At 35.5% G+C, this 12,264-nt stretch overlaps 1 pseudogene; it reads right to left on the reverse strand.

Annotated features, from left to right (window-relative positions):
* Nucleotides 1-235: 235 nt before the first annotated feature.
* Nucleotides 236-12,264, reverse strand: part of LOC149234794 (protein SEH1-like) — an 82,691-nt pseudogene continuing 70,662 nt past the window's right edge.

Raw genomic sequence — 12,264 nt, forward strand, 5'->3', positions numbered from 1 at the left:
ATCCACGTGATCCAATGGTTGATCTCATTCCTCCATCTAGTCTGTCCACCTGCTACGAAGCCCACATCTCTTACCTGTCCCATACACCTCAAAGGACAAAGGTGGCCTGCATCAAGTATTCAATGCAGTAGCTCCTCAACAACCGCATTCAACAGGAAGGATGTCCGAGAAGGAAAAGGACAAGCCTTGAGTAGCTAAATGCACTTAGTAGTTATTGAATTTCATCCATACGACACTATACCTCCTCAAGAAGTACAATAGAGCACCCGAGAAGATCAAATTCATTCACTGAAGCACGCAAATTGCACCAGAGACTGCATCAGACAGTAAAGCAGTTGGTGGTCAATTATGACCCCTCCGTGTCTAGAATAGTAGAACGTCTTTGTAGTGAAACTCTATATATGCCTGAAAAACAGATGTAATTAGGGTTGATGGTTATGGTTTTGATGTAAATTTCAACTTCTGGAGACTGTAACTGCTTTGATACTTGCAGCATCTTGTCTTCATTTTCAGCTAATACAAGCTAATTTTGTTGTGAATTTCTCACTTTCCATTTCTATTCTATTCTAGGTTGTTCCTGTTATGTAGTTTTCCTTAACTCTTAATGTTTAGCATTAGAGGAGCTGTCATCCTCCCTCTGTGTTAGAATCTTGTATGTATCAACGAATTTGTTATTCAAGTTTCTTTTCACCTAGTGACAGAGAGCTTTCATCCTGTCTATGATTTAGGGAATTAGATTTGTAGACCTCTTTACTGGTTGCAGCCGGCCATCACAAGGTCTTGTGCATCTGTTGGTGTGGTCAGTATTCTCCATATTCACCCAATCTTTAAACTGTGAGTGATTGGTGGTCTAAAGCCTTGTAGTCTGGGGGTGTTCACACATGTCTGGATTTAAGCATAGTAGAAGTGGTTATCTGGCTTGAGCAAGCATCATTCCTTCCATTCATCCATTTCCAATATTAAGTTGAGTTTGTAATGTTCTCGAGCATCTCCGAGCTACAACCTAGGAGAGTTTCTTGGGGTGATAACACTCCCAATCACCATGCTAACCTCGTTGATATCAATTCCAACATACTCACAGGTAGTAGTAATCTAGACAATGCCAACTATCCAACATTACCCCTCTTTAGTGTTAACGACAACACCATAAGCTCCCCCCGAAGCTAGGAATGGCCTTCTTCATTGCGCCCCCCCCCCCCCCCACCAAAACTAGGGATGGTTTTCTCTGATGCCCCAATAATCTCCCCCCCCCCCCCTTTTATCATCAATGGAAAATGATACTCTTGAATACTCCCCCCTAAACCATTACAAACTACTCTTCCATTGATCCCACATGCCACATAGCTACCAACACACACACCAAAATGGAGTCAATTGGAAGGAGGAGTCACAACTCCTATCTGTTGCCTGATATATTCAAAGGGTTCTCTCGTCAGTGGCTTAGTAAAGATATCTGCAAGTTAGTCTTTAGTGGTGACGTATTCAAGTATTACAACATTTTATGCAACTTGTTCCCTTAGGAAATGAAACTTGATAGGAATATGCTTGGTCTTTGAATGCATGAACAAATTTTTAGACATATTGATGAAACTTGCATTATCACACAGAGTTGAAATAGGATCACTCAACTTTGCCTGAATATATTTTAAACTTTTCTTCATCCATAGAATTTATGTGCAACAAGTAGCAAAAACAATATACTCTGGTTCAGCAGTCAATTAAGAAATGGAGGCTTGTTTTGTTGAGCCAAGACACCAATAATTTCCCCAAGAAGAAATATGCACCTAAGGTTCTCTTCCTATCATCAAGAGTGCCAACCCAATCAACATCAGTGTAGGCCTTAAACTTAAATTCTTTGCTCTTAGCGTACCATAGTCCATATTCTATTATTCCTCGAAGATATTTGAAAATCTTTTAACAGCAACAACACGAATTTCATGAGGGAAGGCCTAAAATATTGCCACAAGACCCAAACATTACATGATGTATGGCCTCAAAGTAGTAAGATACAACAAGCTTCCTATCATGGACCTATGTTCAATCTGATTTACTAGTGGTGTCTCATCTTCTTTTCATAATTTGTAGCCTATAACTATAGATGTTCTCATTGGCTTGCAATCTTCCAGCCCAAACTTATTCAAAGTTTCATTGAGATATTTGGATTGGGAGATAAACGCCCATTTCAGAGAATGAGATATTTGCAATCCCAAGAAGAAATAAAACTCTTCGATCATGGAAATTTTAAACTTTTCTACATAAATCTTTTGAATTGATGCCCCAATTGATCCATGTTGCTGCCAAATATTATGTCATCCACATATACTAATACAATTAGTAGATGGTAACCTTCATATTTTATGTATAAATAGTTGTCAATAGTGCCCTTTTAAAGCCTTTTTATTGATGGTATGTATCCAGCCTTTCGTACTAAGCTCTGGGGACTTGTTTGAGTCCATATAGGTTATTTTTTAGTTTGCACACAAACCCTTCATCTGTGGAGAGCATAAATCCTTTTGATACTCAATATAAAATTCTTCTTCTAGATCTCCATTAAGAAATGCAGGCTTGACATCCATCTGATATACCTTGATGTTTTTGTGACTGGTAACGGCAGGAAAAAGTCTCATATCTTCTAGTCTTGCTACTAGTGCAAACGTTTCCTTGAAATCTATCCCTTCTATTTGTGCATACCCTTTGCATACAAATCGAGCATTATTCTTGATTTCTTTACCTTGCTGATTCATCTTGTCTTTGAAAACCCATTTGGTCCCAGTGACATTTTTCTCTCCAGGTCTTGGAACAAGCTCCCAAGCATCATTCTTTTCAAGTTGGTCAAGTTATTCATTCATATCTTTCAACCAAAGCTTTTCCTCACTTGCTTGGCTGAAATTCTTAGGTTTAATAAATGATGACAAAGCCAAATTTGCACACATTTAACTTTCAACAAGTTTCATCTTGGTCTAAACACCATATCTTTGATATCAAAGTATCTAACTCTCAGGATGTTCTTTCTATACATACCTGAAACGTTTTTTTGGCCTTGGAATTTTTCTTGCTTCCTCTCCTTCACTATATTAATTTATTTCTTCTCGATCTTAGGACCTCATATCTAGATTGAATTCACAATATGAGTTAATGTTTCTTTTAGAGGACTCAGGTTGTGAAGTTATTTCATCTACTACCACATCAATGCAATCATCAATATTCTTTGTTCGCTTATTGTAACACTTATATCCTTTACTTCGAGAGGAGTACCCATGTAATATTCCCTCGTCAACACATGTATCAAACTTTCCAAGATTCTTATCATTCCTTTTGATAAAGCATTTGCTCCCAAACACCTTGAGGTGTTTAACTGATGCAGGTCTTCCCTTCCACAACTCATAGGGAGTTTTATTACTATTAGACCTGAGTTGATTTATGTTTGATAGATACTCTGTTGCTTGATTTTCTTCTCTCTAGAAGATGTGAGACACATTTTCTTCATTCAACATTGCTCTAGAAATTTCTTGGATTGTTCTGTTCTTTCTCTCCATTACTGCATTTTGTTGTGGAGTTCCATCCACTGAATACTATCTCCTGATGTCATGCTCTTCATAGAATTATTCAAATTCTTTTGAAGTGTATCCTCCTCCTCTGTCTGATCTTAAGAATTTGATCTTTAGATATTTATCATTTTCAACTTGATCTTTATTTTTTTTTAATGTTTAAATGCTTATGATTTTTCTCTTAAGAGAACAATTCATGTGGCCCTTGTAAAATCATCAATGAGAAACATAAATTACCTTCCTCCTCTTAGGGTTTTTTCTCTAGTTGGGCCACAAATATCTGTGTGAATTATCTCTAGAGGTGAAGATGAAGGAAACTCTTTTGACTTGAAGTGAGTGCTAGTTTTCTTACCAAATTGACATGACTTGCAAATTGAGTTCTCAAGTCTTGACAGTCTTAGAAAACATCTTATAACTCCAATTTTGTTGACTCTTATCAAAATTTAAAAATTAATATGGCCAAGTCTCCTATGCCCTAACTATGCTTCATTTGTCATGTCTAAATAACACCTTACTCTGGAGTCATCAAACACATATACATTATTGTGACTTCTGATTTCTTTTCCTACTAGCTTTCCATCCTTTAGATTGTGGATCTCACAGTCCTTGCATAGAATGTTCACATCATAGCCATTATCACACATATATCTCACACTAAGCAAGTTATGCTTGAGACCTTCCATATATATCACATTTTGTGACTTTTTGTTTTTATCAAGACTGAGTATGCCTTTACCCTTAATTCTTGTTGGAGCATTATTTACGAAGGTGACATTGTTTCCTTTGTCCTTCTATTTTAGCAACAAAAAAATTATTTTATCCCTAGTCCTATGGTTGGAATAACCACTATCCACATACCATTTATTTTCTTGATTATGTGATGATAGAGCATGTCCACACTGCAAGCTCTTTTTAGCTTTTCGTTTTAGATTCTCTTATCCTTTTGGATAGCTAACTGTCAAATATTTTGGAACTTAGATAGGTATTCAAACATGCTTTTGCGCTCATTTTACTTATGCAAAAAATTATTACATTTGAAACACTCAACATCACTTAACATGGGACAGAATATATTTCGATCTCTGAGATGATATTTTTTCATATCTAAAATTCGGATACTTATTATATCTATGATTTTCATCTCTTTCAACTTTGATCCTTATACAATCAATATCTTTATTTCCAAAGATATGACACTTATAACAATGACCATAAAATAAATAGGCATTCATATTGTTGGAAGTCTTGTGAGTTTTTGCATGAAGGTACCTTGGTTGTTTGGTTGAATGATTCGTTCCCCATTGATGATCTCCTCTTTTCCCTATTGCCCTTTTGTCTTCATTGATTCTTTATTAATTCTTCTTTGCATAGCTTTGTGGTTCTTCAAATCCTACATACCTGAAGCTTATCTTCCCCATAGAAGATTCTTCTGTCTCTGAGTATCCCAAACTTATTTTGATTCCTCAGGGCCTTTGCCTACTTAGAATCTGAACTAGTTTCCTTGTTCCTTCTTCAAAATTTTCATTTAGACCTCTCTCAGTCTTTATTCCCTCAAGATCTATTCTTAGAGAGACAACCTCTTCATCAAGACTTCGATAGTTCTCTTCCCATTCATGGATCAAATCTTAAAGAACCTGTTCATTTCATTTATCTTTTCTAGTTTAACTTTCAAGGACAAAATTTCATATTTTCATGTTCTTGAGATCATTTCCTTATTTATCTTTAGCAACTCCTTTTTAATTTCTTGTTCTCTTCTTCTATTTTCTCACATGTTCCTTACTTTTCTTCTAGTAGAAGGATGAAAACATCTTTACTCTTAATAGCTTCTTGAAGTTTTTATTTTTGATAAACAAATTCCTCATTATCAAAGTTATACATACCTTCTCTAGCTCATTGTATCTGTTCCTTCAGGTGCTTATTATTTTTCCTTGCTATGTTTAGCTCATCAAGAGCATTGATGAGTTCCGCTTCAAGGTCCACTACTCCTTCCTCTTCCTCTTCATAGCCAATAATAATTTTTTTCTTGGAGTCTGTTCCAAAATCCATAAGTAAATACTTATCTGAACCATCCTCCGAATAAGTTTCACTCTGTAACTCTAGTGCTGAGCTATCCTCTTTGGAGTAAAACCCCTTTTTCTTATATAACTTTTTCTTCTGATGTTTTTGATATTTGTTTCCAAGTTTATGATCATCTTATTTTTCAGCCCTTTCATTGTAAGGTCATTTGGACAAAAAATCTCCAAATCTTCCATAGTTAAAACACAAGAAGGGAAACTTCCCTTTATATTTTCCTAAGTCATGCTTTAGTTTCCTAACTAATTGAGCCAACTCCTAATTAGATTCACAACTGGAGTAGTATTGATGATATTTGTGCTCTTTGGCCTTTTTGAATACTTTGAATGCTTCTTCCTTACATTCATACTTCTCTCTTCCTACTGTCATCTCATAGGCTATGAGAGTACCAAGTAGCTGGCCCATCTTGGGATCCTTTAAATTAGCCATTTATTCAATAGATGAGAATTTGACATTAAATCTCATGGGCATAGATCTTAACATTTTATGAATAATCCTCTCTTCCTTGAATTATTCACCAAGTCCTATAATAATGTTGGTTACTTCATCAACTCTAAGGAAGTATTCTTCTATGCTTTCATCTTCACTTATTCATAAGCTCTCAAACCTCATTTTGAAGTTTTGAAGTTTCGCTTGCTTGACTTTTTCATCTCATTCATGACTTTGATTAAGCCTTATCCACACATCCTTAACAGACTTACAATGCTTAACCTTTATTAGTTCTCATTGACTAAGACCAAAGAGAATGACATTCTTGGCTTTAGCATTATTTCCATACTTTTTTTACCATTTTCATCAGTGGGAGGAATATAAGGGACATTGTAGTCTACTAGCAATAAAGTCCAAACATCTACTCTCAGGGACATAAGATATGCTTCTATCCTTACTTTACAAAGGGCATATTTTTTCCCATCAATGACTAGCATTCTTCTTTAGTAGGCCTCTTGAATATCTTGCCTAGAAATAATTCCTTATAGATCTACCTTCCAGACGTTAGACTGTTCCTAAAGGAATGTGGCTGTGATACCAATTGTTCGAATAAGAAATTACTCACGGGGAGTGAATCAGTAATAGTGAGATTCTTAAAACTTTTTACTCAACATGATTTTAGTTCTTTCCTCTATTTTTTGTTACTTATGAGAGAATTCATTCATAAAGAAAGTGAGAAACAATCTTAAGGATTCATATGTTCATGCATTCTATTACATGATAAGCACACACATATTGACACCAGTGTTCTCACATGGAAACCCAAAGGGAAAAAACTACCAATTTGTTGTTTTTTATAATGTAACTTAAGAACCTACTTAATTACATCAGTTTGTTTGTGAGCACCCACTCATAGGAAACAATGACCCCTTACGTTAGAAAAAACTACTTTCCAAGAGGCACTAGCCCCTTCTCAATGCAAGCTACAACCTTTTCTTGCCACTGTTCCACTTTTCATATAGTTTTCCAACTGAAAGCAAAGGCATATACAATCATGAGAAATACCAATCTGGTTGGTTTCAAAAACAACTTATGTTCTCTTCCCTCTACTATTCCACAGATTCCCTTGGTCTCATACAACAACACTCGATCCTCTACTCAAAACCGCATATCCTTGGCTCTCTACCTTCTCCAACACATGCTCTTTGCTAAAATACTTTCATTTTTTCTCTTGCACTTGTTTCACAAAACTCTCTCTACTCTTGCTACTCGACTCTTCAACAATATACTCTTACCCCTTTGCTCGATGGAAATTGATTGTTTTTATCATCTATTGCACACTATACAAGTTGCCTTTGTTTCCTATTTCCATACTACTTGATTGTACCTTTGTATGGCTCCTCTTGTTTCTATTGCATCTCATGGTTGAATTCTGTAACAACATTAAACATAAGGATGGGTTTTTGAGTTCTTCATTGACTCCCTCTGTAACCCTCCATATTGAGAACTCAATCTCAGTCCTTGTGAACACTTTAACATGACTTCCCATGCTTATTCATTGCTTTTCAGAGCTTGAAAGTACATAGGAATGACCACTCTATTCCTTATTTAAATATACAAGACGTGCACGGGAAGTAGGAGATGTATTTCTTCATCTCATTATATCTTCTGTGTGGACCATTGTCCTCATTGACTTCTCTCAACATTTTCTACATATCCTGCTAACTACAGAAAACTTCTCCACTAATTTACATTTAATTTCTAGCTATCAACCCATTCATCCTTTTATTTCTCTATACTATTACATCAGAGTCACAACATATCGAAACTAATATAAAATAAACGTTATGAAATCACATAGTTCTAATACCTTTAGCCCCTCGTGCTTAGCCCTTAGTTCCTTTGGTCTGAACACAACCATGTGCGAGTTCATATCTAAGCCCTTTTATCATAAACTTTTCTCAAATGTCATTTTCATAGGATTTATGAGGTCCTCAAGCTCTGATTGTAAGTTCTTCCACTTGATGAGATACTCTGAAATTGATCGATTTCGTAGCTATCGGGTTCTTGTTTCTGTGACTACTCCAGGTTCCAATATGATTTTTCCTTCCTCTTCAATTGCTGGCAATATTGTTTGAATTGAGATCTTTTGTAACTTCTGAATAAGTGGCCATACTTCTTTGTCCTTCTTCCATTCATCCCTTGCTTCATTTATCCAATCTGGTTGGATAATAGAAATAGCACAAAACAATGCTTCTACATCCTCATCCTTGAAGAGTCTTCCCATTCGATAAGGTCGCCATTTTTTAAGTGCATGTAGTATTGCTAGCATTTCCTTCTCATAAATAGCTTGCTTGAGATGTAGCAGTAAAAATACCCAATCACCTACATCAAAACATTTTTCACTACGATGTTGATCTACCTGTTGTTTCGTTTGATTTTGCATCGAAGTGGCGTTATCCTTTAACATTTGGAGAACTTGTTGGTGATGCTCGATGTGATCTTTCACTGCTTGAACCATTTTCTTCTTGATATGTCCTTCTATCTCTAGAGTTTGAGGAGTGGTAATTTCTTCCAATCCTTTACAAGATATGGTTGGATTCATTTCTTGATGCTCAATGTGATCTTTCACTTCTTGAACATTTTTCTTCTTGATATGTCCTTCTATATTGATAGTTTGAGGAGTGGTAATTTCGACCAATGAATTACAAGATATGGTTGGACTCATTTCTTCTTTCTCGATGTGATATTTGACTTCTTGCACCTTTTTCTTCTTGATATGTCCTTTTACCTTGATAGTTTGAGGAGTGGTAATTCTTACCAATGCTTTACAAGATATGGTCTTATTCATTTCTTCTTTCTCCGGGGTGGGGTCCTGGCATATATCTTCTTCTTTTGATGTTTCTTGATCTTTTTCTTACTCCTCTTCATATTCTATGTAGAGTAATTTCTTCTCAGCACACTTATGACCTTTAGTGCATTTGCTATCACAATTGTAACAAAGCCCTTTTTCTATTTTTTCTTCCAATTGTTGTGGTGTAACCCTTGTAGGTTGTGGAAGGCTAGGAGAAACAACACTTCCATCTGTATCGTTGTGAGGGGTATGCTTACTGGTTTCCATAATTTTTCTTTCCACTATGTCACAAAGCCCTTTTACTCTTTCCAATTGTTGTGGTGTTGCTCTAAAGAAGCTGCTGTTTTTGTATCCTCATAATGTGCTATCATTTCCTCCGTGAAAATTGACCACGTAACAAGTTTTTTACGAGAACAAAGCCCTTCATACCATAAAAATTGATCTAGTTCTAAATATGAAGATGCAATACATACCTTTTGTAACAGTGGTACACCATGTAGATCAAAATATTTCTCAATCTGAAGTATCTGATTTACTAGATCCTTGCCATCAAACTTCCTCATCTTTCTTTTTCTTGATTTTAGGAGCTCGAACTTGAAACGACTGTAACTTTGTACTTTCGGACCTTTAAGTTCTGATATTGTGATTTGTGGTAGCCTTATTTATTCTCTTTCCAATGCCACTAGTTTGATCCAATTGGGTTCTCCAAGAAAGAGTTATGCACAATCTCCCAAGATGACTTGATTATAGACCTTTCTAGAAGAGTGAAATTGTATGAAGTGCCACGTGTCACTGTTTCAACCTTTGGCTCTGAAAATTATCTACAAGAAACTACAGTCCGTCCTCTTTCTGTACCTTCTGATGAAATTTCAATCCGATCCTCAGAGAGAAAGTTATGACGATTTTCCCCAGGTCACCTGTTTGGAATGTAATTCAGGAGTTTGCAAAAAGATCAACTTCCTCAAATCATATATCCACAAATATAGCACAAAAAGATCTAAAATTCAGACGTGAGATTCAGTGAAATCTCATCTCAAATGGGTTTTTTTTTTATCTTCTAAAACATTGCAGAAAAAATGTTATAGCGAAAATTCCACGATGACTTGTTTGGAGTAGCGAAACCCTAGAATCCAAAGCTCTGATACCAAATGTTATGAAACCAGATCAAGAAAAAGATAGAAAAGATAGATCAATGCCTTAGAATTTAGCCTCTTCGAGGGGGAAACCTCCTTTACATTACATAAATGAACAATTCTTGGATGATACAAATGAAAAGACCTCCTTTCTATATATAGGAGTCTAAGGGGCCATAACATAATTAGAGCCGACATAACAATAATAATGTAAGGGCACAATAATAACAACAGTGGGCTTCTATGGGGCACATTAGTAACAATATGGGCACTACATGGGTACATCAATATAATAAGTGGGTTGTACTAATAACAATAAGGGGTTACAGTAGTATTAGAGGCGCCTAACATAACCCATGCTAAAAAAATGGCAGAATATTACTAGTCTAAAATCTACAAATTCGAGAACTAGTGAGCTAGTAAATCTATCAAATGCCTAACTTAATCAAGTGAAAATGCAATGGGGTATTTTTTTTTATTAGATAGAATTTTTTTGTGATCTAATTCAAGTGCAACCAACTTTATTGAAGCTCATTAGCATACTATAAAAAATAGTAGAAATTTATTGATATTTGCCACAAAGGAGTTCGAGAAATCTAGATTTGGGAATAAGAAAACTAGTCCAAGTACCTCAATGATTACTATGACCTTCCAAATCTATTACAAGGATGAAATGATGTTTTTGATCCTGCAGAAGAACTTACTTCAACCATTTAACCCAATCCTACAAGAGAAAAGAAGAAAAGAAAATGATACATAAGGGATCCAAGGCTCTTGGGATGGCTAAGGCAACGGAAACTCAAAGTCCTATGAATGAGACCAATATATAGAAGTTGAAAATGCCACCAATATTCATTATTTCCATCAATACAATTACATCCCTGCAAGAAATTATGATGGAGCTACAAAAATACAAGTTCTCTCCACAAGAAGACTAATAAAAATCCACCCTTAGAGGAAAGTTTGATTGCTACTTATACAAAATGATTATAAATTATTCCCCACGAAAGGAGGAAGTCTTCCCCACCAAAATCCATTGATTAGTGGATTTGGTTCCCAATACTAGGAATCTGCATTAAATGGGAGGGAACACATTCCTAGATTTTCTCAATCATTGGAGCTCCACAATATATGCCACAATTCCATAATATCTTGTTGATTTATTATTTAATATTGATCCTCCTGTAGTAGGGATTAAGTCCCTAAATTGTCTCCTCCTCCAAATCTTCATAATCTCCCCGATATTCTCACAATATTCCACAAAAATAAATAATATTAGGCACAAATATGAAATTATTCATAAACCTTTAATGAACATATTAAAGTTAAAAATACATTATCTAATTAAAAAAGAGAGGTTTAATGTGCTGAAGTATGGTCAGATGGGCCTTTATGTTTATTTTAGAGGCATCGACCTTAATTTATGTCTAATTTAGAGGCCCATCATACCCCCTTGCTGAAGGTGCTACTCATCCTCTGAGAAACTTAATGACCTCATTATGCCTCATTCATGGCCTTGGTGGCCTCTCTCTTGTGCATTCCTTAGTTCTTTCTCTTAATAATTTTTTTTGTAAGTTACGCAAGGACAAACAAAAAAATATATTTGTTCTTTTCATGATTATTTAACTATCTTTCAAGGAAAAACATAAATTTCCTCTTTGCAAGTGAAATATGTTGGATTGTAAATCCATTTATTTCATATCCTTTCCCTTGAAACCTTCATTCCATTTTCACTCATTTTTCCAAAACTTCTTGTGCATAGAAAAAATCAGAGCGTTTCTTGAGATAATTAGCTGGCCTTCTTTTCCTTATTCAAGAAGGGTTCTTGAATATTTTTTAGTTTGGCAAGGTCTTCCACATCCTTTTCCAACCTTTTGTTACCTTGTTCCACCATTTGGACATCTCTGAAACCTTCAAAATTCCTTTAGATGAGAACCAAGACATCTCGTAGTTATTCTTGTAAAAAGTACAGGAAACGTTGTTAAAGCTACACAAAACCCTGTTTAAACCCGTTTTGAATAGAAATTGTAGTCTAAGCCTAGGGTAAGCCCTTAAATTGACTTCCATGCCATTCTCCCATTTCTATCACATATTGTAGACCTTGGAAAAAATCTATAACGATATTAGAGACCTCTTGGAAAGCCTCTTTTCATCACTGCAGTTTGAGTTTTGTTTTGATGGTGAATGCCTTCTTTCCTTTTGTTGCCTTATTCTCTCTTTTTTTTGC

The sequence above is a fragment of the Pinus tabuliformis genome, chromosome 8 (assembly GCF_031772625.1).
Source record: "Pinus tabuliformis cultivar Carrire ecotype Pingquan chromosome 8, CPIR1, whole genome shotgun sequence".
Taxonomy (NCBI): domain Eukaryota; kingdom Viridiplantae; phylum Streptophyta; class Pinopsida; order Pinales; family Pinaceae; genus Pinus; species Pinus tabuliformis.